Genomic DNA, 27,853 nt, shown 5'->3' on the forward strand with positions numbered 1-27,853 from the left:
GATTATGTTTTTAAAAATTAGCTAATATAGTTTTCATAATATTGTTCAATATAGAATTTACATTATTGCTTCTACAATATCATACAATATTCGGCTTTAACAGAAAATTATTTCAATGAATGTTTTAGAATAAAAATCCCAAATTAAATTTGTCATTAATATTTTTGTATGGGAATTTTACTGCGATTATGTTTTTAAAAATTAGCTAATATAGTTTTCATAATATTGTTCAATATAGAATTTACATTATTGCTTCTACAATATTATACAATATTCGGTTTTAATAGAAAATTATTTTAATGAATGTTTTAGAATAAAAATCCCAAATTAAATTTGTCATTAATATTTTTGTATGGGATTATGTTTTTAAAAGTTTGAATGCCTTTTGAATATTATTACATTTTGTACAATATTGTTAATACAGTTTTCGGCATTTCAATATTTTTGGTGTCTGAAAATTTGCTCAATATTTCTCAAAATATGAATAATATTGTGTTGCTGATGGAATATGTCAGTCTTTTTTATCACACGACACTCATTTCAGATTACCCTGTGTATGCCTAACACAATTAAGCAATTTGGGAAAAAAAATGCAAAATTGGCAAATGGAATAAATTTACAACGGCTGAGTCGCGAAAATTAAAACTAATTTACACACAAAAATTTGATGCTCTTTTTTATATATTCTAATGGCGCATTCTTAAGAATGAAACTGACTAAATCAAAATTCTTAAATTCTAATTTAAATGAAGTTTATGCCAATTTCTAATTTTTCTACTAGTAAAAGTGCAAGAGTTTATGGAGGCGAAAACTTGCCGATTTCCATCAAAAATCTTTACCCCTATTGTAAAAAGTCTATTTAAAAACTTTTTTATGTGTGGACATGGACAGCATTTGAGAAAATAATTACAACAAAAAGAAAGAAAGAAAAGAAAAGAAAACTCTGTATTGAAGAAGTACTGGGACAATTTCTAAATTAAAAGAATTACTACCAAGAACGTAAAACTACAACTTTCGCCAAAAACTTCTCTTAAACAATCCAAAGCTTTCTCCCACACTTTGCCAAACAAAAAAACCCATAAAACCTGATAACACCTAATCCGTCAAGCCACACAACAAAGCTCCTAAACATTTCTGCCGAAGAAAAATAAAAGACTAAAGAAAGAAGCCCTGGAAAATCCGAAATTCTCTAAGATTTGGCGATCCCCAACGTAAACGGTGCAAAACACACACCATCACAATGGGTGGAATTTCATTTAGGCTTCTACTCCACGCCAATCATAAGAACCCAGTTTTCCCGTTGAAGCTGTCTATACTTACAATGTCCTGACGTAGCAGGAATCCAATCTTAAAAGAAGGAGGGTAGATAAGAAAGTGGGAGGGTAAAAAGGATAGGTGTTCTTCCACCGAAGATGATCAAAGACGGTGGATAAGTAATAGAAAGTTTTCTAATAAATGTCACTGTTAGGGACCATCCATTAGATCGAGCAAATTGTCTTCTAAGTGCAACTGACAGCCAATCTGTCAAGCAGTGTGTCCAATATCTTCCAATAACAAAGTGAGATGCATTGCTTAGCCATAGGAAGGATGCTGTGGTTAAAGGTAGGAGCTTTAACCGCAGCGCCTGTGTGTCATAGTTCGGTTAAGCTCTGTAAGATTTCTGGGAATGATTCTTAAGATTTGAAGTAATAAGACAAGTACAAAATATAACTGAATAACACTGGAAAAACTATTGAATATTTTAACAATTGATAACTATAAAAACCAATCTGAGTATGTTACTTTCTATTTTTTGTATATTTATGAAATACGTGGTTCGAATTTAGTTTCAGATTTCAGTGAAGAACGTTGAGATTTGCATCATATCCATTTGGTCGATCATGACCGAATTTAATATTTATAAAAGGAAATATTTGTGTGTCTGCAGTTGTCGCCGGTCAACAAGACAGATTATTACGGCTGTTTAATTCAGCACAGATATGCATTAGTTGATCAAAAAAGCACTTCGAAGCTCTTTTTGTCGAATTTTATTTAATCAAAAATAAAGCGAAATTTAAATATTTTGACAATGAAACGCAATTTTTTGCTAAGAAATGTCATAATACAAATTTCATTTTTATGCATCTTTTAAAAAATAACAAAAAATTACTTTAATGACACTAGTTTACTTGTCATATACAAACTTTTCCTGAATTTTTATAATTGTTTTAAAATACTTTTTGCATGATTTTCAGAATAGATATCATTGTTGCAATAAAATTCAGACAATTTTCATCGTTTCATCAAATATTTAATAGCGTGATTTTTTTCTTCTATTAAAAGCTAAGTTAAGCTAAGTATTTTTCAGTTATATTGCTCATAGTCACAGCTTGAGAGATAGTAGAGTATGTGCAGAATTTTGTGAAAAATTTGGTATAAATCTATGATTTTGTTAATAAAAAGCATAAGCAATATTTAATCTAAAACCTAATTATTTATTTATTTATTTTTGAAGTTTGATGTTTGTCACTAATAATTATTTGACCATGTTAAAAAAAAAAGTGTCACGATCATCCAGAACAAACAATTGTTATTTGTAAAAACCTTCATCTGAATTAATTCACTTTATACTCAATATTTAAAAAAAAAGGTAAATTTTTCATTTTTTTATTTATAAATTATAATCATCTTAATTTGATTGCAAAAATAAAATAAAATTTATTTTCCAAAAGTAGTTGCTTATCCTGTTTTAAGAGATGACTAAATTTTATTGCTCTGGATTGAAAAAGTATTTTTGATCGGTTCCAAATTTGCATTGAATATTTCGAATGGTCTCACTATTCATATTATATTTTAGTTAATAGTTAATAATAATAATAATTTAAATTATCTCACTTTTTAAAATGTCAACATCAGAACTTTTGCCATATAGTAATCAAATATAGATTAATCAATCTGCAAGAAAAATAATGAAATCAATAGAAAAATATATTATTTATGCTTCCAATATCTTTTTATTTATTTACTTTTTAATAATTAATTATTTAATTGTATTGGTATTTTCTTCAATTCTATGGACTGTCCCTTACATAAGAGTTCAGAAAATTTAGTCCCTTTATCTTAGTTTAATTCTTTTTTAGTAAACTAACAATCATGTTAAAAAATTTGCAATTCATTTTTTTTCTGACGTATTAATTTTACTGTATTTGTACAACGAATTTACATTCACGTATATTTAATCCCTTTATTTGCAGGTCGCCAGACGGTCCTCAGCCAACCGTATGAAGTCTCGTTCCACGCCAAAATGACGTTAAAGTAGTAAGTAATTAAGTGATAATCTATATCTATACTTATAATAAAGCTCAATGTGTGTGTGTGTGTGTTGGCGCTCTACAGGGCAGACCGTTCGACCAACAGCTACGAAATTTGGCACGTGTATACCTTGGAAACCGGAAATGTGCACCTCGGGGTTATTTTTTTTTTTTGAATTTTTATTTAGAATTTTATTTATTTAAAAAAAATAAGCGAAATTTTGGCGTGTTTCTGCTATAACTTCAGAAAATATTACCGCACAAAAAAGATTTTTACATCAAGTTAAAGATCAAAAATTTATCTTTTAAATGATACCAATGCTTTAACCTTAAAATTAAATTTCTATTTTTAATTAATTTTTTAACTATATTTTTCAACAATTTTTTTCGTACAATATAAAAATAAAATTTAAGCTGCACGAGCACGTTTCGCATTCATGGGGAAAAATTAGCTTTTTTCAAAGTGTTGTCATCACATTAATTAAAGCTTCAATTGAAAATAAATTAAATCTTTTTAGAAATGAAATCCAAAAATATAATTTTCAGCACGTGTCTGTAGGAAATGAAACAAATATGAAATATTATTTTTTCTAAAAAATAAATTCAAGAAAATTTATTTTTTGATCTTTTACACTATCTGTATTATTAATCCAATAAATCAGTTTTATTTTAACGCAAGTTTTGTTTAATATGAACAGGATATCCATTCAAATCAGGGCCACACAGCTAATTTGCAAACATTTAGTAATAGACACAGATCTTCTAAAATGGTCTAAATGGAAAATGATTATATTTTATGTAACTTGATTTAATAAATGCTCTAATAAATAACGAATTTTTGATTTTACATAAAGCTTCTGCTGTGGAAATCACGTTTAACAAAATGTTCTTGAAACACTAATATTTTAAATAAAAAGAGTTAATTTCCAATCAACTAAATCAATCACTTAAACTGACTGATTTATGAAAATTTGAATATCACTATTCAATAAAAAAAGGATAATTTTAGATTTTTCATCGATCGTTTCAAAAAAAAATACGCCAATCAGCGCGCAGGTTTCTCAAGATTAATTGGACTAAAATTATGAAAATGTTGAGTTTTTCTAAATTTTTAAAATTCAGAACTTCATAAATCTGTCTTAGTTGATCGTTGAAAATAGAAACATTCATTCATTTATTTAAAATTTGGTGTGTCCAGAATATTTCTCAGAATGATACCTTACTGCATTAAATTTAGACTTCATAATTTTTGAAATATATTTATAGGCCGGAACAAAATATTATTATGGATTTCATTTCAATCCTTTTGAAAGCAAAACTAAAAACTGAATTTTATGCTGAATCTGAGAAATTTTTGTTGAATTATTCTTTGAGATATTACATAAATTATGAAAAATATTTTGTAATTCACTTAAGACTTAAATTCCGAGAGATTCTGTTTGCAGTACTCGTATTCAATAATAATAATAAATAAATAAATAACAATAAAAATGATAAATGAAATAAAATGCTTAGTTTCATTAAAAAATATCTTTATATTAATTGCAATCTCAGCATTTCCACTTTAAATTAAAGTTGAAGTTTTACCGGAAATGATAACAAATTAGCAAAATATATATAGTAAATTGAACGAAACGATCTAAACAACAGTATAAGTTTGGTATGACTATCAAAATTTGAAGATTAAAAATGTTTTGTTTGAGAAGCTATTAAGAGACAAGTTACTGAAAATATTTAATTGAAAATTGTAGCGAGTGGTAATACTGGTGAACCGGCTGGTCGCCAAAGGCGGCTAGTTTATAATAAAGCACAGTGTGTGTATGGGGGGGGGGTGCTCTACAGGCCAGACCGTTCGATCTACAGCTACCAAATTTGGCACGTGTATACCTTGGAGGCCGAAAATGTACACTTGGGAGCGATTTTTTTGAATTTTTAAATAAAACTTTAATTAATCAAAAATTAAGCAAAATTTTGGCGTTTTTCTGCTGTAACTTTCGAAAATATTACAACACAAAATTGATTTTTACATCAAATTGAGTGTCAAAAAATAGCCTTTTCAATGATACTAATATTTTAACCAACAAATTAAATTTTTATTTTCAATGAATTTTTAAAAAATAATTTAAATGTATTTTTCGACAATAAAAATAAAATTTGATCTGCACGAGCATGTAGCACATTAATGGAAAAAAAAAACTTTTATCAAGGCGTTGCCATTATATTGACATAAGCTCAAATTACAAAATAAGTTAACTATCATTCCAAATTAAATATATAAAAAAATGTAATTTACAGCGCATGTCTGTATGAAATAAATATGAAACATGATATTTTTGGAAAAGAAAAAGCAAGAATATATTTTCCATGATCTTTCACAATACCTATATTACTAACTCAATTAATCAGTATTATTTAATGCAAATATGGCTTAAGATATCTACTCTAATTGGAGCCTAACAGCTAATTTGTAAACCTTTAGTAACAGATATGCATCTGCTAACAAATGGTCTAATTGAAATAAATTATTGCATTTTATATAATTTGAATCAATCAATCAGTTTTAACTTTTTACATATAGTCTGTGCTCATGTTAGTCATATTTAACAAAATATTCTTAAGACGCTAATGTTTTAAATAAAAAGAAATGCACTCCAATCAATTAAATCAATCACTAAAGCTGACCGATTTATGAAAATTTCAACATTACTATTCTATAAAAACAGGTGATTATAGATCACTTCATCGACCGTCTCAAAGAAGCCAATTATCTCGCAGAGTTTCTCAAGAGTGATTGGCCTAAATTATAAAAATGTTGATTATTCTAATATTGTAATATTCAAAACTTAATAAATCGGTCAGATTTAAACTCAGAAATTAGAAACATACATTTATTTATTTGAAATTTGTAGAGTCAAGAATATTTTGCAGAATATGATTCCTTAGAACCAAAGCACAATTTAAAATTTAAACTTTATATTTTTTTGAAATATATTTATAAATCGGAAAAAATATATATTATTATTGATAGCGTTTATATCCTTTTAAAAATAAAACTAAAAACTGAATTTTTCATTGAATTTGTGAACTTTTTGTTGAATAATTGTTTGAGATATTATAAATTATGAAATTTATTCTGCAGTGCGCATAAGACTTCAATGCCGAACGACTCTGTTTCAGTTCTCACATTTTTTAAAGACATGCTAGGATTCCCTAAAATACATCTTTGTATTAATTGTAGTTTCATTATTTCCACTTTAATTTAAAATTCAATTATACGGGTGCTAATAGAAAATTAGAGAAAGACGTGAAATACAATGATCAGAACGGCTTAAGGCCTACATAATAGTCTAAGTAAATAATATGACTATCAAAATTTGAAGCCTAAATATATTTTTCTGCAAAGCCTATTATGAGAATAAGTTACATGAAATATTAATTGAACATTTTAGGGTGCATTACTACTGGCGAACCGGCTGGTTGCCAAAGGTGGATAGTATATCTATAAAACTATTGTTATTCATACAATTGCTTCTATTTATGATCACGTGGAACACGTCAAGTACATCGTGCCAATTTAATCTTTGAATGCATTTCATGTTTTTCAAAATAGTAAAATATTAGGACACAAGGGCAATCATATTTAAAAGCTTCTCCATTAACACGATACCAGTTGTCGCAAGAAAAACGTTACAACCAAATATTGAAACATATCAATAAAGTATAAAAATAGTATCAATTTCGTAATTCAAAAAAATTGTTTGATTAATGCAGTTGCTAATACTATTCAATGGTTGCCAACTTATTCTTATATAGAGGCGCTTATACATTATCATTTAAAATTTAGCTTATATTAACAAAAGGTTCAGCTATTCGAATTATTTCACTTTCAGTCAATTCGGATGTACATCAGTTTTAATGATTTGTCGTTTTATCATTTATTGAAAGACAATCCAATTCATAAGGCTCAACTCACAAATATGCTGATATTTCATTTAAAGAATGCATGGAAGGCCCTCCCAGGCTTTAAATTAGACCACCACTGCAACGAGTCACTCGAGTGAAGTCTCGCAGAACATTTCATCAGAGCGATGCCAACCACTAATTCCGTAAAACAGCTTCATTAACCAAAATAAGTAGCATCATTTGTACGACCGCTATCTGGCCAGGCTTTTAATGATTAATGGGCGTGTGGCTGTCGCGGGAGCACCTGAACGTGGCGGCCATGAATCTTTTCATTTGGAATACGAACAAGATTGATTCAATTATCATTAGCCAACATTTTGAACTTCCAATCTCAAGAAAGAAACAACTGCCATTCCAATTTTCGATTTCGAATTGTCATCTTCATCGTCATCGTATCTATATACCTCTATATATATATATATACAACGGCATGAAATATTTCATCGCCAGCAGGAAGTTGTAATTTCTTCTTTTTTTCTTTATTTTAATCTCTACCGGGTTAGTTTTTGGTTTGGTACATTTCTGTGTTCCTCACTCTTTCTCTCGTTCTCTTATATTTTCGGTATTGCTTTTCGGAAATATACGGATGTGTCAACACCAGGGTTTTGAGGGCTGAAAATGGATGACTGGATTTTTCTGGGGCGAAATGTAAGCTTTGAACTAACCGGCATTTTCCAACTTTTGCAGGCTCTTTTTTTTTATACCGCCCTATCATCTGATTTTAAAAGTGCGGCGAACGTGACCACAATGCGGTATTATTTTATTCCTGTTTTTGGCAATGTTATACAGCTGAGAATGTTGCAAGTGTGATCTCTTTTCCGGATTCTTCTCTTTTTTTTCCCCTGATCCTGTGCGTTCGGTTGGAAAGCTTCCAGGTTTTTGATTTCCTGGGATTTTTGCAATTCGATGTGGAAATCTGTCTAGTCGTTCGTTGTTGTTTAGGAGCTCAGCTTATAAATTCGAAATGCATCATCCAGCCGTGCTGCAGACAGATTTTTATAAAATCGAACTTCTTATGAGAAAGCATATGGGTTTTATGATTTCAGAAGTGAAACCAGATAGTGAAATATTAATGCAGTAACTTAAAAAGGCGTGGGAGTATTTACTCAAGTTTTTATAGAGTAACATTATCTTCAGATATTTTTATTTAATGACGAAAAACAACACCTTTCTTTTTCCCTCAAAAATGAAAACGAAATCAAAAGAATGTTTACTGGATCACTGAAGAAGGCAGTAAATAAGAAGGAAATAAGAAGTAATATTATTGATTATGGACAAAGGAAAGGTATAAAATGTGATTTTTGCTTTTAAAAACAACAAAGATATAGACATTTTAGCTAAAAATATTTTTTTCTCTTGCTAATAGATTATATAAAATGTCATGAAAGTAATGATATTCCTCACCAAAAGAGAAATTATTCTAATTGAAATTTTGAAATCCGCTGTGTTAGCCAACTGTTGAAGTTCGGAAAAATTTTACTCTGCAGTTTCTTACACAAATGAAATTCGATGACATTGGGCCATGGAACATCCTGTGGTCAGATGAAACCCATTCTTAACTGAATGGTAAATATAAATGCAAAGAACTGTCAGATTGGGCAAGAGAAAAGGCACGCACAATCTATCAGGAGTCAATTCACCCAGTAAAAGTTATGATATAGTGAGTATTAACAACAACGTTCGTCTTTTTTATTCTAGCGGAATACTCTAATAGGATTTGAAACCTGCTTTGTCACTAATAAATGATACCAGGATATGATGATAACGTTTGTGATTCCAAAACTGCAGAAATGTAATTGCCTTTAGGATGCAAATTTTTATATAGGACAGTTCATCTCCCCATATTCATTATAACGTTAAATAGCTATTACAACAAACTTTCACCGATGAACTTATAATCAGACTTAGTTTTCCAATAGCTTAACATCCTAGGTCGCCTGTTCTCATCCCATGCGATTTCTAATCATGGATCATAAAGGATCAGGTCTACCAAAAACAATTCACAACCATATACAATTCAAACCACAGTATTATTCAACATATATATATATATATATATATATATATATATATATATATATATATATATATATATATATATATATATATATATATATATATATATATATATATATATATATATATATATATACAGGTATACACACATAAGGCGATCAAAATTAAAACACCCTTACTCTGAGCTCTCTATACAACGAACTACTCAGTGTAAAGACTCCAAATTTCTTGAACATTCTATTCAAAACATGGGGAAACGGATTATGTGGGGGGGGGGGGAATTAGTTCCAGAAACACCGAAATTTGCATAAACCCTTCGTTTGCTGCTACTGTTCTAGGCATAAAAGGGATAAGGCTGGGGAAATATCATTCTTATCAGCGATGGCTTTGCGCTTTACTTGTGAAGATGTTTTATGAAATCAAAGGAAATCCTGCAGCTTCACTTCCAGAGTTTCGTCGACTTGAGAATTGACGCAAAGGACCAGAAGATACCAAACAATGCTAGAAAATTTTGTTGTACCCCTAATGCAACAGCGCCAATGTCTTGATTGATTTACCTTTATGCGAAGAGGCGCCACATATTGGACTCAGATACAGCAGTTTATTCGGTGACATTTTACTAATGATAGAGTAATTAGTTGTGCGTTTCCAGCAACCTAACCATCTCGTTCTACACATCTTAATTCCTGTGATTTTTGGCTTTGAGGATACTTAAAAAATCTTGCTTATCGTAACCTTGGCAGATTTGAAGTACAGTATCACTCTGCACGTGAGAAGCATCTTAATCAACCAATTACGATCCGTAGTAGAACAAGCTGCCCACAGAATGCAGACTTTACATCTGGAAGAAGGGGGCCATATTGAGCAATTTCCCTTGCATCGATAAGGTCCTTGTGATTAGATCTTTGTTATGTTCGAATAAAATGTGTTACAAATTTGTATTTTGAGTCTTTTCAGCATATTTTTTGTTGTACAGCGGCATCTATCGGTGTTTCTGGAACTATTTTTTTTCCGCATAATCCGTTTCCCCATATTTTGAATAGTATATCACCAATTTCGGAGCCTTTACACTGAGTAGTTCATTATATAGAGAGCTCAGATTACAGGTGTTTTAATTTTGATCACCTTGTATATATATATATATATATATATATATATATATATATATATATATATATATATATATATATATATATATAGTGTAATGTCTTGATCTAGACTGATCAAATAACGAATACATACCCTATATATACAAAGAACAACTTGTTCTATTCTTGGTTAAATAAATTGTTATTTACACCTGTAGCTGGAGACACAACAGACAAAGTCGAAGGCTTTCTTGAAACTCAGTTGGTTCTCGGACTCCTAACTCGTGGGCATAGTCCAACAGTCCGCCTGCAATTCGTTTCTTCTCTTTCTCTTAAAAACAATCTCCGCACTTTATTTCAGCGACAATCTCCGCCTCTTAATTTACATTGGTCATTTGAGTTCTCTTTCTTCGAATCGGGTTTCAGCAATATGCTCTCAGAGCGGCGCCAGTCGTTCGTGGGAAGGTCCTTTGTGTGACGCACCTTTCACAACAGACTATTCTAGAACACGGAGTTATCATAGTCCTTTCACAATGAGAAACATTTAGCATCCAGATGTTTCGTCACCCCTTTCTCTTTGAAGGTACGATCAATACCTCTTGGACGAGGAATTCCATATGTGGTCTCTCACTGTAGTCGCTAATGAATAGATGCGAGAACACCCAGTTGAAAAGATCCCCCATCTGGCTATCTCGAGGAGTTTAGTATTTAACAGCGTAGACACAGCTGGCTGTAAATGTCTTATCAGTACTGGAAAACGGGGAATATTACAATATATATATATTGGAGAACCATGGAATTCATATCGAAATTTTGTAAGAGATTTTGTCACACTGCAACGCTACAAATATGCTAATTTTTTTCAATAAATTTCGAGTGCATAATTTCGAGTGCTTATCGTCTAAATTCCCTGTCATTATCACACATACTTCATCCTGCATGGGTGTCCGAGTTTGGAAAGTTTCATTTTAACAACCCTATATTTAATTCCATTCATAATGTTGTAATTAATACTCGCAGACAGACTTCAAACGATCATTAATGATTTTTTTTAAATACACCACTACCCCCATTTACTTAAATCGAATGAAGGAATAAATGTATAATTGTTGTGTGGGATATGCAATAAATAAATGAGTTATTTCGCTTTTTGAATAAATATTTATTTTTAAAATTTAATTATTGTTTTCAGTGCTATGTAGCGATATATTAATACAATATTTCAAAAGCTTTTAAGTGATTTCTTTTGAGTAAATTTGTAATAGTTATAATAATTGCGTAATAATTAATGTTGTCAATGAAAATTTCGGTTTTTCGCCTTTTCATTTATACAACGTTTCGCGTCATACCCTTGAAAGATATATAAACAATGTTAACAAGTTTTTTTTTTCTCTTTGTATATTTTATACACAAACACATAAAAATATAAATTTTTTCATTAACATATTTAACTAATATAACTGAATGAAGTAACTCAAGAAACAATGTTATCATGTGGGGACCTAATATTGTTTTGGTTTGAGGTTTTTGAAGGCACAAAATCCGTGTGCAGAAAATTGAGGTTTCAATTTTTCACTTTTCGGGTTATTAGAAAATTATTTTGTCACATTTGGCGATTTATAACCAACAAAAAGTTATAACTTGGCGCGAATGTCCGCCATGTAGCTCCTGTCTGGCCAATAAAGGACAGTATCGTAAGACAACACCCGAAGAAGCACAAAAAATTAAACTGAAATCAGTGGATGTATCGAAGGTTATAATAATAATAATAAAAAGTTTTGGAACTCGAACGATTTTCGGGTGATAAAAAAAAACCATCGCTTTTCTAAAAGTTGACGATTGCGCATTACAATAATAACGTGATTGTTCCAAACCGTGTTAAACTGGTCAATGACTTAAATTAATTAAGACAAAGAATGATTTAAAAAATAATAATGTTCTCACATGATAACATGAAATGTGCGTTAGCAGATCTAATTTTTTCACTTTAATTTCAAATATAGAATTTTTTTTCTGTAGTTTTAAAATTTTAACAGAGGTTGATAATTTTTCTTTTTATATATGAAATTCGACGATTTTAATGCTTGAAAACTTGTTTACCGGAAACACTAGGCCTAAACTACAAATAATCCCTTAATGATAATTCAGATATTATGAAACCTAAGGCTGCTTATAATCCCCTGGAAATATTTTTTCAGACTGAAAGCTTCTAAAGTGCGTCTTGGATGAAATCATTCCGAATTTCACTTTTTATGAAACATGAAACGAGGATTACTTGAATATATTTATTTCCTGCATTCAGTAACATGAATCTTCGGAATTAAAATCATCGCAGACGTTTCGATCGGTTGTTCTCTAATCGCTGCATTTCTATCTCTTCGTTGTAAGAAAATACTTGCATTAAATGATTGCAGCAGCTTATGTAGCAAGGATATTAAATTCTTTCAAATTAACTAAGTGTATATTTTTCATTTTATTCCTCGTACGTTATATTTATTTTTAATATATTTTAAATTCTGCACACATACATATTGCTTCTTTTAAGTATAAAGCATCGTTTAAATTTAATAACTTTGCTTTATATTTGATATTTTTGAAGTGCTTTTTACTGGTTTTGAATGGCTCAGCATGAATGTATTACATTTATTTTTCTTTAATTCTATTTTTAAAAAACGTTGGATGAAATTATAGAATTTTTCATCCCTAATCATTATTATTCCTGAAATAAAAGTGGTATCATAAATAATACAGTTATGTAGCGGATTTGTTGTTTTAACTAGTGTAGAATATTATCAGTAAAAATACAACTACAACTTAACAATAATGCATGTCAAAAAAATTTCAAATGGGAATTAGTTTTACAGAATAAAAAAAGTTATGATATATCTCTCTTTACTAATAATAAGAAAGAATGTATGTGTGTGGCGTTACTTTTCAGGAAGATCATTTGATCTAGAGCTTTCAAATTTGACTTGTATATTTTAAAGGGTGAGGCCTAGCATTTCAGAGATATTTTTAATTCAAAACTTTATTAATTGAAAATTAAGAGAGAACTTGGTCTATAAGTTTTTTCAATGATAACTCTCAAAAATATCGTTGATCCAAATGGATCTTTATACCGTTTTAAAATTTTAAAACGTTGACTGCCATGTCACTCATATTTGCATGATAGAAAAAGTTCTCTGTCAGTGTAGAATTTACGACCAGAATAGCCTATGTTTAGTTTATATTTCCTTAATTTAACACTTTGCTCAGTGCTTGTGATTTATACGTATTATCTAATTAGATATTTTCTTCTATACTACAACTATAAGACAGCAAATAAGTAAGAATCTTATTACATAGTGAACCGAATAGAAGGCATTAAACATGGCTACAAACATGTTAACATTTTTTGTCCAATGATATCAATTCAGTTGTTATACAGTTCTTTTTCTTAAATGTTGATAATTTTTAAACTATATGTGTGTGTGTGTGTTTCTACAACATATTTATTTGCTTCAATTATAGTGGTTCTCATTCTTTCACCAAATATGTAATAGCTTAACTTTCTTCCACTGTTGAAAGTCAAGGAAGGAATTGTTACGTGTGCAGTTATCATGAAGAGTAAGAAGTAGAAGTGGAAGGGCCACTAAAAATAACATGCAATTGGAAGATACATTTACGATTTCACTCTACCCCTTTTGAACTGTTCAAATGCTCAATTAACGGATCCTGTCTGAAGTTATTAAAACACGACTTAAATACCTTTTGTTCTTTTTTAGATGCTCAAAAATGTTTTGCTAGAGGTATTATAAACATCAAGTTATTCATAAAAGTTTTAAATTAAATTAAACAAAAAAAAAATTGAAAGCTACCATCGCAAATGTCATGTTATCACGTGAGAACATTATTATTTTTTAAATCATTGTTTTTCCTAATTAATTTAAGTCATTGACCAGTTTAAACTGGTTTGAAACAATCACGAGAATATCAGATTACGCATGCGTCGATATTTAGAAAACGATGTTTTTGGTTTCGCTTTTTTCCATCTCCAAATCGTTTGAGCTTCAAAACGTTCTTTGCCATCTAGAAAAATTGAAAATTAAAAATATATTATTATTATTATTATATATAACTTCCGATGTCTGTCCTCACTGTTTCGCGTTCATTCTCATTTTCTTCTTTGTGCTTCTTCAGTCAATAACTTCTTACAACCCTGCCTCTTATTGGCCAAACAAGAGAATCGGGTACACGACGAGCATTCACGCCAAGTTGTAACGTTTTACTTGCGATAAGACGCCGAATGTAACAACCTTCTTTATCGTTTTTTAATAACCCTAAAAGCGAAAAATTGATGCTTCAAAAGCGAATCCTCAAATCGAATTTTTCTATTCGGGCATTTTGTGGCTTCAAAAAAACCTCAAACCAAAACAACATCATGTTCTCACACGATAATATTCTTGCTGAACCTGTTAGTCACCACTAGTAATATGTTATGGCAAAAGTTTATGTTCTGTTACGAAGATTATGATAGTATTCGATTCCAAACAAATCGATGCATTCGTAACAGTCCATTAAATCCCCATCTGTAGTCAACTTTTTTGATCTTCTGAACTCATCTTCAAGTATATTCTTTAGCTGAGCGAAAGAGAAACTGGCCTCCATGGTAATATCAGCCTCATTAGGCGGAATAGACATCGTTATGGCAAGCATCCAGGAATGCTCCGGTCCGGCATTTCGTGTAATGGGAGGCAGTGACCTATCTTCACAGGCGAGGGATACTTCGCCTATCCCTCTAGAACTATATATCTGTCATCTTTTGCTTAACTCTAAGACGCAAGTGTGCTGCATTTTATTGGGTAATAAGGCGATGAATCTGATAATGTTTGTCTGAGTCATCCCGAGGGATTGGGTGGGGGGAATTGATTGGATTGATTTGGTTTCAGTCGCTGTGGAGATAGCACTGGGCGTATTATTAGCTTTCGTATTAATTTATATGTGTATTTTTATTTACTCGTGTACGTAGTATAGAGAAGGTAAATAATCGTCAAAAAAATTCGAACTGGAAATTTTAACGACTCACCACCTTTTAGGCCTCCCTGAATTCGAAAAATAATTTTTTTGGAAAATATCCGTCTGTCTGTCTGTGATAAGAATAATTGAAAACTCTTTGAGCTAGAAGAATAAAATTTAGTATACTATCTTTATACCAAGTTCGTAGATTTCTAACAGATTATAAGCCTAATCCGTTCAGAGGAAGCCTTCACAATGATGCCTGTCTGTCCGGTTGTTCGAATACAATTTTAATTCGATGACTATATAACGAAGAGAGCTAGATAAATAAAATTCGGTACACAGATTTAACATCTATAGTGTAGAGTTTGAGTTTGTTTTTTATGGCTCAAAAGCCATATTTGACTAATACAATCTTGGAATTAAAATATTTGTATCAATTCATAATAAAATCGAAACATAGAGTGTCTATGATATCCAAAAATGTAAAAATGCGAGTCATGAAAAAGCGCAATGATGCAAGGCGTGGTACATTACTGTTGTTGTTTCTTATGGAACTTGTCACGGACTTGCACTTGTCACGCTGTTACGAAGACAGCGATTTAAGCCGGAGGTCGAGCGTCTCTTGTTTTTTTTAGTAGCACCCACTAGGGCCAAGGGTACGACTTTGCTACTCACGCATCACTCATTCGCTTGTACAACCTAATTTTACAGGAGGGCACATTCACAGATAGAACAACGGAAGAACAACCATGCCCAAACCGGGACGCCCAGATTACGGGGCAGACGCGCTACCCCTACGCCAGGACGCCGGCTTGGTATAGTATTAAAATGCGTGGCTAATGTTTATATATGATTATAAACACACACACACACACACACGTATATATATATATATATATATATATATATATATATATATATATATATATATTAATTAAAAGGGTTGACTTTCAGAGTTTTGGAAAGCAACTCGCCCAAATCAGGGTGAAAATTCCGAAAAAAATGTATGACGCTGTAAAGAAAATTATGGACATTCTACTAGAATGTGTAAAACAAACATAGGACTGTTATAGTATAGACACATATCAAATTTTGTATCAAATCTAAGGTGAGGTTGATTGTCTGTTGATCTGTAGCCTCAAAAACATGTAAATGCGAATAGCTCAAAATCAAATGATTAAAATATATCAAATCTGGCATGGGATTTTATAACTATAAGTGTAGTCTTGTGTCAAATTTCATTTACAATCAATCGAAAAAAACACATTTAAAACACAAATTCTATTTTCAGATATTATTAATCGCATGTTAGGGATTAATATCCCAAAAATATTCGCCAAGATTGCTACAATACATGCTAATTTCACGCCAAGATTGCTAAAAATGCTAAATTCACGCCAAACGCTGGTATTTCGTAACTATTGTACAATACCACGCAGTTTGTATTACAATACCACGCCTTTTTTTTTAGGATAACACCTTTATTGGAGAGTATGTGAGAAAGCTTTTGGGAGATCAAGGCCACTGGCTACTTTCTTGTTTAAGAAGTACAGTACTGGTCAAAACTATTGCAAGTTAGAGAAATTTCACGTTTTTTCGTTAATACGCCCCTTAAAAGTAATATTATTTTCATTTAACGTGATATTTTCTAATATAAATGTGGTGAAGAAGTTTGAAGCTATTGTGCTATACATTGTAAAGTAATCGTCTGCTACGATTGTGTCAACCCTGTAGTTTATTATAAAATCGCTCCGCTGTGAAGGATTTCATTTCGTTTGTTGCGCTGTCAAAGTGCGCTGTTCATTGCTTTTCAATTTAAACTGATAATTTATTTTTAAGATGTGTCGATTAACTCGTGAGAAGCCCCAGACTGTTATTTTAATGCATCAAGAAAACATTTCAAATGTTAGGATTGCTCATCGGTGCGACTGCAGTGGAGTCGATTGCTTCACACCTCATAAAGAGATTCAAAACCGAAGGAACCGTAAATAAAAAGCCTAAAAGTGGTCGTCTGAGGTTACCTTCTAAACGTGCTGATGCTACATTGACACGATTAAGTCATAAAAATAGATTTGTAAGTTCTGCTACACTTACCAGAGAATGGAATGAGTCCACGTCTGTCGTTACCAATCCCAGAACAGTTTTTAGGAGGCTCTGTCAAGTTGGTTACAAGGCACAAGTACCTAGGAAAAAAAACCAGTACCGACGAAAGCAATGCTGAAAAAACAATTGGAGTGGACCAAGGTGCACAAAAATTGGAGTGTTTCGGAATGAAAACGAATTATATTCAGCGAAGAAAATCGATTTTGTTTAGTATTTGACAAGCCTTGCCACGTTTGGCGTAAAGCAAAGGAAGCCTGATTCGCACATCAAAATACCCATTAAGTGAAATGGTGAGGGGTGCATGTCATATCAGTCAACTTGACAACTTCATTTTGTGCAGGGAACCATGAATGGTAACAAGTATATTATATGCTGAACAAGTATATGTCGAAGGATAGTGCATAGTGCATTAACATGCTCCTAAGGCATAAATGGATATTTCAGCAACATCTAGCACCCAGCCATACATTGAAAAAGGTAAAACAAACTTTACAATTAATTTTAAATTTCATTTCTGACCTCTATATCGTCTCAATTCATTCAACTCAACTCAGCATCTCAAATCTAATTACATGACTAATTCAAAATGTCCAGGAACGTTTTTAATACATAGAGTGTGATGTAGATAAAGCCTGTTTGTGCAGTGTATGCCTCAAACTAACTCTTCTATGCAAATATACTATTTTTTCAACATTCATTTGAAAATTTAAATGTGTATTGTATCTTTCCTACTCTCAAAGTCTTCATTACCCCTCGCTGCACTTCTTCGGAACTTGAGAATCGTTGTTACTTAACCACTTGCATTGATAAAAGATTCACAGATATGCGTATCAAAACAATCCATTTTAACTGAGAGCTAGGCCTCACAAAATATCCGATACCTTATACAAATAGGAAAAAGATATATATCTTCTGAATGGGTTAATTTTCGATCTAATACTGAGTTCAGGCAAGCAATTTCAGTCGACTTGAGTATCCTTTTTATATGTATGATGATTTATTGCCGAATTGTGCAACACATCTTCAGCAAATTCGTGACAAGAGCATTTCAACATTCGTGGCATTTTAAGTCGTTAAATCCTTCATCCAAGCCGAGAGCGACATTAGGTAACGTCAGAAGAATAAGCTGGTTGTGAAAGTACTAGAATGGAATTTTTTGGCAGGTAGCACAGAATGTAGAATTTTTTGACTAGGAGGTGCACATGAATAAGAATACTTGAGACGTGCAATTATATTTTGTGGTGAGAAACTTTGGAGTGGAGTGTCTTATCATTAACAGAGAGCCGTGGTGACCTGGTGGTAAGACTTGGGCGGCGGAACCGGAGGATTTCAGGTTCGAGACCGGATTCCACCGAAAAGAAGAAGTTCCGAAGTTTCCACCGTCAGACTAATGTGCATAAGAAGGTATGATACACAATAAATTCTTCGAGGCCAAATGTCTTCCTGCTAGTGTGATGCGGAAGTTAGGAGAGGGGGTGCCTGCTCAGGTGTCGTCCTCGTCATCTGACCGCGGTTCAAAACTACGAGGGCCGTCCCAAAAATAGCCTTAGTGTTTCTTTAAAATCAGGTCGTTAGTATAACTGAACTAAACTGAACAGCCTTATCATTACCAATTCTCGTCATTTCTCTTTGATTAAGAATGATAGCGTCCAGTTCCTGATATCATGAGTGATGTAAAATTGTTAATCTTTTTAAATAAATCAATATCATAAAACCTACTTGGCTAAATAAAAGTACAACCAATATCAAATCAGATGTAGAATCAATGCAAAAGATCCGAAAGATAAAATATTCAGCCGTCAAAAAATAATAATCAGAGCATGTTTATTTTTAAAAAATCCCGACTCGCTTTTTCCCTTTCAAGGCTGGTGTTTTAAAAAGTAAAATGTGGTAAATAGTGCTAACGACATAAATAACCGCGATTGACAGAGAAGCCAGTAGCGCTTTTGAGATAAGAAGCAGATAAGAGCTCCGTGTGGGCAGAATAAGATTGATGAAGTGCTGAAGATGCAGAAGTATTAACAGAGATTAATGGTGGAAAAGGAAGACGTGCGAAATCAATACTTCATCTGAATGGCACCAGAGTTCTCATCGTTTTGATTCCACATGGTAAGTCGCGTCATTTTATTTTACAATTTAATTTATTGAAAAGAATCGTTTGGCGATTTTATTTGAAGTATCAAATTGTATTTTTAATTGGTAAATTAACTTTTTTGTTATTTTGATTTTCAATTTCTAAAAAAGAATCGTTTGGCGAATTTTTGAATTATTATAGTCATGAAAGCTTTCTAAAATCTTTTAGAAGTTTAATCTTGTATTGATTGCTTTAAATTCAAATTTTATTTGCTTATTTTAAATCTCTTCATTTGGATAATTATATATATATATTTTAATTTGAAGAATTGATATGCATACATTTTTTTCTATACAAAAGAGGTTAATATTCGCCGAGATGCTACTGATCTAAAGATGAATGCTAGATTAAAACTCATAGCATGTATTGGTGGTAAATTCGATAGTGTTGCAGATTTATCGTCAAATTTAGCGATAAATTATATTTTTACTACTTTGAATCATTATGAAACTTATCTAAGTTTTTCAGAATTTTCAAGAAATTTCTCGTATTGCTTTATTAATATTCAATTATGAGTACCAATGTTTAAAAAAATGTTTTGCTATGAATTTCTAAGCTTGTGTATTCTTTAATTTTAGAGCTATAACACTTCCTTTTTTTAAAGGATACAATGCCTAAATTCTATTGTTGTTCTTTAATCTATTCCTAAACTCACAAATTAAATGTCACTCTTCTAAAATAATGGTGTGGAAATGCTTGACTTTTTTGTCACGCCAAGGAATTCCGAAACACCATGCCATTGCCGTTGCTTCTACAACCAAGAAAAGTTTTATTCTTCAAATGTATCATGCATTTAAACAGTTTAGAATAATTTTGTGCTTAGTTTATCCCCATAATTAAAAGAATCGAGTTAATATTTGAAACCGTATTCTTTACGTTGATCATTGTATCAGAAATCCTGTTGAGCATCTGCAATTTGAATATAAAAGCTCTGTGCTTAGTTACATTCGTCTAGTTCTTTGAAAATTTGTATTATCGCAATCGCAAAGATAAATAGACAATGCCCTTTTCCATAAAATTCACTCGATTTAAATAGAGATGTAATATTATTGTTGTCAAAGACACATTTTTATTTGTCTGACTTTTATATCCATATTTTTAATAATCATCATCATTTTTTTGTTGCTTTTTTGTAAATTAATATATGTTTAAAAACTTTTTTTTAAATTTTTTCTACATTTATCACAACTAAAAGTTTTGTAAATTATATTGTTTCAATAGTTTCAGTTCGGACAAAACTTGTTTACTTGGTATTTCTTTCTAAGTAACTGAACTGTTTCATCTACGCATTTTTGCCATCCGTCATATAAAGATGGAAATGCGGGTAGCAAGTCCCCCTTTTGCCATATATTTTAGAGTCATTAATTTTCTCGCTGTACTTCTTCGGAACTTGAAAATGGTTATCCCTGTCGTAAATTCATTGTCTCAGGAAAAGTCACTTTCGCCGAGATCAGAAATGTAAATTGGTTATGGAAATACATGAATATGATGTTTTCACGAATAATTTGACTCTAAGAATGATCTGTGAGATCATACATTATCATGACAAAACATCTGAAATGTAACGTTTGAACGTATGATCCCTTGTTTCATACCGAGTCACGCACACGTTTTACATTATGACTAATTGCATTATGACACAAAAGTAGGATAACAAAAAGCTTTCACCCGAGCTATTTTATGAAAGTTTTGAAGACATGTAATGTATAGGGCATGCAGTACATATTTGAAATAAATTACCCGGTTCTAACTAGTCAGTCATATTATGTCCCTGATTCAGATAAAAATGATTTTGTTCGTTTGGATTTAGAAAACATTTAAAAATTCTAGAACTTTGTTAACATAATCAATTATTTCATAATATTACATAACCTCGTTTTGAATCTTCTATCTAATATTCCAGAAACCAAATGGCACCTTACATATGGAAACAAAATTTAACAAAAATTAACTAAATAGTACAATTAACCTGCAAATAAGTTCTGAAAAATCTTGAAATAATATTTTACCACCAGAAACAAACAAATGGGCAAAATTTGAAAGCATTATTACATTACCAAGTGGCTGAAAAATTATAAGTTAAACTGTTCTATAAGCAATGAAATCTTTTGTAAAATATTTACTGAAATTTATTTTTTTCAAAGCCTATAAATGATTTTTAATAAATCTTTCTTTAAAAAGTGTGAAAATATTTCTTGTTTGAAACAGATTTTCAATCAACCGAATGTTATGTTCTAATTAAATAAATAGAGAAAAGAATTTGTTTTGAAATTTATTGACTTTGGTCGCGAATAAAAAAAAATGAATAACAATAATCGTCTGCCAGAAACTCCAGAATTATTTCCAAAAGCTCATAATTATTTAAAGTTGCAAAAATTCCTTTGTATATTGATTTTAACAAAACTCGCCTTTTTTCACAGTGAAATGAAGAATAATAAATGAAATGGGAGCGTCCATAGATACGATTATTCCTTTTTTTTATGTATTTCTATTATTGTATTTTTAAAAGACAAATGCTAATAGTTACGAAAACAATATGCAATAATTTTATTTTCCATTAAAGCTTTTAAAATTCCATCTAATGTGTTTATTTTTCATTTCAGAATTACAATTTCATTTTATTAAAACTTAGATATGAATGCCTTTACTTCCATTCTTGTTGGAAAAATAAGCTTTAAAAGTAATTTAAATAAGTAATAAAGAAAGGAAGTGCATTTCTAATTTGTTTTGATACTTGCTATTGTATCCAGACACAATAATTATGATAGTATTATATGTTGCGAAATGTAAAATATATATTTATCGATATTTTTCAAATGAAAATATAAGACTTAAAATTATATTAAATATGAACGTTATTGCTTGGGAAATAAAAAATATTCCCAAAAGCTTCTAATATTATTTAAAGCATATTTAGAGAGAATGGAAGATGATTTCGACAGTAAACAAAATGTTTTTGTTCTCAAAGGATTAAAAAAAATTTTATTACAAGTTGAGAAAAGGTTAAATAATTTAATCACATTGTTCGATAGATATTTTTAACAACGAAACAAGCATTTATGTTCAATTTTACTAGAATATTGTTTACAATAAGCTAGTAAGAATTTTCAACTAACTATAAACAAGAATAAATAAACACAGCTTAATTCAACAAGATGTTATTGTTATTGTAGTAGACAGGTTTTATATGTAAACAAGAGATTGCGAATTATGAATTCACGTAAACACAATTAACTCTGTTCTTATCTTAAAAATTTTGTTTATTTTAGTAATTATAATTTTAAATTCTGAACATATGAATGGATGCATAATTTTTAGAAATCAGGATTTAAATATAAATTTACATTTTTCTCTTATTTCAAACTTTGGATGTCTTTTTGATACTGAAATTTATTTTACGAGAGAAAAGCGTGAATTCAAAAATGATTATCAGCGGAATCATTAGGAACCACATGATATCATTCCAATTCTTTCACAAAATTTCTAATAATTTCAATAGAAATTATTTCTTAAGTATGATTCTGAAGGTAAATATTTTTCTATCATAGAAATAAAAAGAGAATCAATTACGCTCAAACTTTCTCTTAGTTTAGCTTAAACCATCTTGGATAAAACTTAATTGTAAATATATTAATTTTTAAAAGAAAGCATTTTATATAATTTTTAAAATAATTTCCATTGAAAAATTTTATAATACAAATATTAAAATCTGACTTATTTTTTGAAAATATTTTTCTTTTAATTTATATTTATTGTATATAACTGTTTTTTGTGTGTTTTATATTCTGAATAGACTGATTTTTTCCAATTCCTATATAACAGAAGTTATTAAAGAAACATTAGAATAAAATTTGTTACTAATTTAAAATTGTCTTTATCAGATTAATAATAGTTCAACTTTGCATGTATTCATTCTTTTGAAAAAAAAAACCTTTAATACTTTCAATTGCTTGAAATTTTATATCCATCTTTCTTAAAGCTAATAAAGAATATTTTTTGCTACTAATACTATTTTCTGATTACATAAATTATAATATATATGATTGCACTCAATTTTCAAGTAATTCTATAATTTCATCTTAAAGTATGTCCAAGTTATACAACTTTTTCACAAATAATGATTTAATAGTAATATATTATAATAAATAAACTATTTTAAAAATTGGGAAGAAGAATTCTTTAGCAGGCATATCTTAAAAATAGGACAAAAGAAATTTAAAAATAAAATCAGTTTAAACTTTTTTAATTTTAACAAATTAACTGTTTCGACCTCTTCGGAAAATGAGCATCTAAATTGTCATAAACATATATATATATATATATATATATATATTATATAAATATATAATAATTAAACAATTATTATAAAAATATAATAATTATCATTGAATAAACTCGTCATAACGCAAAATGTTGTAATTTCTCCATGGCGAGTATACTCGTCAAAGACAGTTAACTGGTTAATATGCATTGCTCGTTTAAAAATATAAAACAGACTAATTTATTTGCATTTTATTTGAAATTGTGCCAAATGTAGGTTTTTCACTCAAAGAAAAAGGTTCAATGATCAGTGTTCTGGCCCTGCAAATGTGGGAAAAATAATTACTTAATAATATGTCTAAAACTTCTCCTTCTTTGTGAAGGAAGTGAAAAAAGGACGCAATAAGCTCATCAAAGAAATAGAACCAACGCCATTCAATTTCATGTTGAAATTTCCAGTAGTTTATTGACATATGACAACCATCACTTGATCTATCATCTTAAATTTCACTACTGATTACAATCAATCTACACGATTGTTTATTTTCAAAACAAGATTTAAAGAGAATTGATGAGATTAACATTAAAGAAAAGCAAGATAAGGTCCAGGTTTCGCTGATGGAAGGCACTGATAGAAGAATAAACAATGTTCTCTTTCTCGAAAACCATTCAAGTAAAATTGCAGCGAGATGGTATCGTTAATCTTTATCAGCAAGTGCGGATACCATTTGTTTAAAATCTTTTAACAAGGACTTTTTTAATCGAAGCCGATGAGAGATGAAATAAGTGATCGGTACTTTATATTCAGTGAATGATAGGAAATGAATGGTTAATGGAAAGATATAAAAATACTCCATACCCCAGAACTGGTTTGCAAAAATGGCGCGAGCAGTGAATGTGTCGGCATTATAAGATGGATCAGTATTATTTCGTAATCACTATTATCGCCAAGCTGAAATTTGCCACTACTTGTCGCCAACGATTAATGCTAACCAAGCGTGTTAATGCTGATTTAAAATAAACATGGAAATAGTCGTCGCCAAGTTGAAATTTTGCTACTAGTTGTCGCCAAGCTGAAATTTTGCCATTAGTTGTTAATGCTGATTTAAAGTAAACACGGAAATAGTCGTCGCCAAGTTGAAATTTTGCTACTAGTTGTCGCCAAGCTGAAATTTTGCAATGAGTTGTCGCCAAAAGTTAACGATAACCAAGCAAGTTAATGCTGATTTAAAGCAAACACGGAGATTATCGTCGCCAAGCTGTAGTACGACTCCAGTTGTTATCTAATACAATAGCGTCTCAATCGCAATATTTATCCCTATGGGATGGACGAATCCATCGCAAATCGTACTTTTCACTGGTAGAAACGTCTTAGCGAGAGGATAATTGTTGTCATTTATATATTGAGTTGTATCACAACACTTTTCCAGGTGGGTTGTAAATGAATGGCATTTTTTTCCATGTGTCGACATATTAGGTTAAAACATATTTTTCAGTAATCTTTCTGCTTATTTAATACAAATTCCATATACTCATATTTATAAAATGAAAAAAGAAAAGAAAAACCGATAGCCACACTCACATACAAAAGAAATGACAACGTATTTCGTCGTGCTCGTCGAAAAACGATTCAACTGAATCGGGAAAAGTGTTGAGCTACAACTCAACATTTAAAAGACAACACTTATCCCTCGTGCCCCTCTCACTCAAACGCACCTGCCTGTGAAAAGTAGGGTTTGTGATGGATTCGCCCATCCCGTAGGGATAAATGTTGAGATTGAGACGCTAGTATCTAATGCAAGTAACAATGTAGCAACGCAGTGTAAATAGTAGACGAAAGTAATATCCAAATACTGACGTCAAATCTTGGAGTGCTGGTGCTGGTATCATGCTAATTAAAATGTTATGATTGATCTGATGCTATAATTATGTTTTTTAAAGAAAATTAGTCTTATGTCATTAATTAAAAACAGAAAAAAAATATAGTATTTTTATTATCAATTATTTTTTTAATAACAGCAGATTCTATTCCATTTCCTGCACATTTATAATTTTATAAATATAATTATTCCGTAACATCTTTCTATTCACTTGGAAATATTGATTGTTATGTTTTTCGTCTGGAATACTGGGTTGCCAATTTAATGAAACGAATCTTATGCTTAATTTGATATTCATGCTTTAATTAGCAGCGAATTTTAAAACTTTAAATGGAAACATAAATTTAAGTAGAATTAGCTTAATTGCCGAACAACCTGCTCATGCATCTTCTTAATGGAATCAAGTCGCATTAAAATTATTAAATCGCAATTAATAATTTTAATTTGACTTGATTATTATTCCGTCGCCCGCTTTATCTAAAGTCTAGTTGCATGCTGGCTTAAACGGTGTTGTAAATTCACTTTCTAATTCTACATGAACTGCTGATTTCAAAGTTAACAAACATGATAATAGAATTAAAAGAATAGCAAGTACAATCATTCGGAAAAATAAATTTGTTTTCTAATATGCTTAAAATTAAAGAGGATTTTGCTAAATTATTACAAAAAAAGTAAATATAATAAAAGCAAAAAACAAAAATCCATTACGACGTTACTAAAGAATGTTAAAATATAAAAAAAATCTGTATTCCTTGGCCATTTAACAGAGGAAAAGAAACACTCTATTAAATATTTGGTGGAACAATGAAACGGTGTGAATTTCTTTGCAATAATAAATAGTGATATTGAAAATTATGTTGTAAAAAAATTTTTAAAAATATAAAAACTCACAAAAAAATTTGCATAATAGTTAATTTGACATTATTAAAGACACGATTTTTCAAATTTCAAAATGATGTCGAAATCTTATTTAAAGAAATATTTTGGGAAACTATTGCAGGGAAACGCGAAATTTCGCTTTATCTTTAATTAGTTAAAAGTTCAAACCAATTCCTCCAAGCTGGGCATCTCCAAGTCCAAAATGCATTTGTGTGTAATTTTGTAGCTCTAGATCTACCCCTAACAGCACATTGTCCTTTATTAGTAGTAGAGATATACCAACTAATGCTCTTTTTTCAGAATTTCATTTTCAATTAATCAAATTTCTACAACGTAGTTGTAGATATCATCTGCCTAACTTTCATCATACACTGTCCTGGGACATCACATTCTTTTTTTCTTTTTTTTTTCTGAAAAAGAATCAACACATTTCGAAATTAAACTTGCCTGAAGAAAAAAATATTTTGTCGTTTACCTTGTTCTTACTTTTTTCTCCAAAATTTTAAACCAATTGCTACAAGCTGCGCATTTTCAACTTTAAAATCTATTTGTGTAATTTAGAGTTCTGGGTCTGTTTCTTGGAACAATGACAAGTACACATTATCCTTTTTTATTAGTAGAGATGTTGCAACTCTATTAGTTTCTTTTTTCAGAATCGTGATTTAATGAATTCAATTTTTAATTATTCAAATATCTATAACGTGACTGCAATTTTACGTGATTCGAATTCAAATCATATGACATAATAATCACTAGATAAATATGAATGTAAATATCATCTGCCTGACTTCAGTCATATACTATCTTGTGATGTCACATCCTTTTTTCTTTCAGTAAAAAATCAGCACACTTCAATATTAACCTCGTCAGAAGAAAAAAACATTTTGTCGTTTTTATTGTTTTTACTCTCGTTCTTCAAAATGAATTATAGAAGGAAAAAAGTTTGTAATCGTTAAGAAATTCGATTTCAAGAATTTGATGAAAGTCAATGTTTAACCTTCCTTGAATTTTAAAAAGTTTATTTTTGGAATTATGTCTGTCATTCTTTTGGTGAACACAATAATTCAAAAATGCAGTGAGCGAGACTGAGTGTTTCTGAACACAACATTTCTAAAACGGAACAAACTTGAAAAATGAAATTTGGTTCATTGTCTTTACGTCAGAATTGTACATCAGAATCTAATTTTAGTGAAATTCGCGTTTATCTGTTTATATATGAAAGCTTCCTTCTACAAAATGCGT

General features: G+C 30.4%; 1 protein-coding gene across 1 annotated transcript in view; it reads left to right on the forward strand.

Annotated features, from left to right (window-relative positions):
• The window catches only part of LOC129971198 (tyrosine-protein phosphatase Lar-like), a 432,582-nt gene that overhangs the window by 151,811 nt on the left and 252,918 nt on the right, over positions 1 to 27,853 (forward strand). Inside the window, exon 2 of the mRNA XM_056084754.1 lies at positions 3,234 to 3,297. The gene's annotated coding sequence lies outside the window, so the exon portion shown is untranslated. The remainder of the gene's footprint in view (positions 1 to 3,233; positions 3,298 to 27,853) is intronic.

This window comes from Argiope bruennichi, chromosome 6, assembly GCF_947563725.1.
Source record: "Argiope bruennichi chromosome 6, qqArgBrue1.1, whole genome shotgun sequence".
NCBI lineage: Eukaryota > Metazoa > Arthropoda > Arachnida > Araneae > Araneidae > Argiope > Argiope bruennichi.